Consider the following 2069-nt stretch of genomic DNA (forward strand, 5'->3'; position numbering starts at 1 on the left):
ATTTGAAGCCGTGGTGGTTAGGCACTAGCCACAAGCACGAGCCGTTCCTCGGCCTGCTCTCCAGCTATGGTCCTGCTTGCTAGCTATTTCTTTCTTTGACTATGGAAAAGAACAAAAGTTGTACAGATTCATTGATTTTTTTACGGAGAAAGTTGAAGTCTTTTCAGCAGCTAAAGAACCATTGAAGTTGTAACTCTTACCCAAAGATGTTCTCATTACAGTTTACTTAGGCCATTTCTTTGACATGTTTCCTGGAAAGTTGTAACATTTGATCATTACTGTATTTCTCTCCTTATTTGAAATGCGATTTAAGGTTGAACTTGAATGTTGCTTTTGGGGTTAAATACAACAACCCCCGACAACCTCAACGTTGGAGACAGTGGGTTTCTTCTTAAAAGTTCCCAAGGGGTAAAATACAATTAACCCGTTATTTCTGTTGCTTTCTAACATGATGTGTTCCTTCTGTGGAACCTAAGTTCTGCTGCTGTCATAATTCTTGCTTGGCGCTGAAGGGAAAATAACTGGTAAATTGACTACTAAGTCATGAGCAGATGTAGTCATTTTATAATGCAAACTGAGTTTGCAAGTGAGCTGAAGGTGGTTGTACCATGAGCATCCATCTCATTTCCATTAAATTATTTCTTAATATATTCTCAATTATGTTTTCATTGTGGGCTAATAGATAAGGTCGAACGTTATCATACTGAATGTGGGTTCGTATTCTTACCAAGACGTTTGGCGGAAATAAACATACGTCCTAATCTGTGTGTTGATTCTCACGCGGTTAGACTTTACTTTTTTATGACAGCGGCACACATTGCGTAGAGGCTGCCATCATTTCTGCTTCTCTATTTGGCAAAAAAAAAAAGAATGAAAATATTTCAATTATGTAGGTTAATGTGAAGTTGATTGACCATGCTTATAATAGTGTATAATCTCACATATAAACCACTTGTTATACGGTAAACAATGTCCTTCTGACACCCACAATAGATTACTAGTTAATGAAAGTTAGGTCGGTGGAGAAGTATGATAAAATACATGTTTGATTTACCTTGTAGTACAGAAATTTAGTCAATTTCACTCTACATGTATGTATGTGTAGGTATTTATGTCTAAAATGTTAAATTATCAGTTAAATGTTGCTTTCCCAAGAGGGGTAGGGGAGGAAACTCTGACGAGGGTGTTTGCCTAAATTCATTTATAAAGTCCTATAATTTTATAAAATATTTTTTGATCCTGAAAGATGTTGGAAATTTTACTTTAAAAATAAACTATCAAGTTCTTTTGATAGAATAAGATTTCCAAATTAATTTGAAAAAAGTTGAATTAACCTCATAAGATTTTTAAATTAAGGGTTTGTTTGGTACAAATCAAAGGAAAAAGGAAGGGGAAAGAGGAGAGCCGGAAAAATAATAGTTTTTCTTCAAATTGTTTGATATGATTGGAAAGTGAATAAATTCAAATGTTTTCCTTTGTATGGTACGAGAAAACAGATTAAGAAGAAAAAAATAATTTTTATAATTTTACTGAATAATTCTTTTTTTTTATTTTTTGTATTAAAAATTAATTTATTAATTAATATTATACTAATATAATTTTCGTATATCAAAAATTTAAAAACTTTATTAATAAAACTATTCATTGAATAAGAATAAGAAATATTTTTTATTAATAAAAATATTAATCAAAATGAGTATTGTTCATTTATTTTAATCTGTTTAGTTTAAATAAAATACAAAATTTACTAACAATATTTTAAACTAACGAATTCGAAGTAAAAAATCAGTGCCTTTGTTGGTACGAAAACAACTTTGGAGAACAATTAATTATATATGATATTTAATCGGGTAATAAAGTGAATAAAAATAAAATTTGTACTTTTTATCTTTTCGGCCTTATACTTCCTTTCTCCGTCCAATTTTAGACAGAAACAAAATTGAACTCTGGAAAGGTTTCATATAGATCGAGTTTTACTTTACCTCCATTTCTTCTCCCTAACCAAACACCAAATTATTTCTTATACATTTATTTTTACTTTCACTTCTCTTATATTCTTATTTTTCACC

This window comes from Sesamum indicum, linkage group LG9, assembly GCF_000512975.1.
Source record: "Sesamum indicum cultivar Zhongzhi No. 13 linkage group LG9, S_indicum_v1.0, whole genome shotgun sequence".
Classification (NCBI taxonomy): Eukaryota; Viridiplantae; Streptophyta; class Magnoliopsida; order Lamiales; family Pedaliaceae; genus Sesamum; species Sesamum indicum.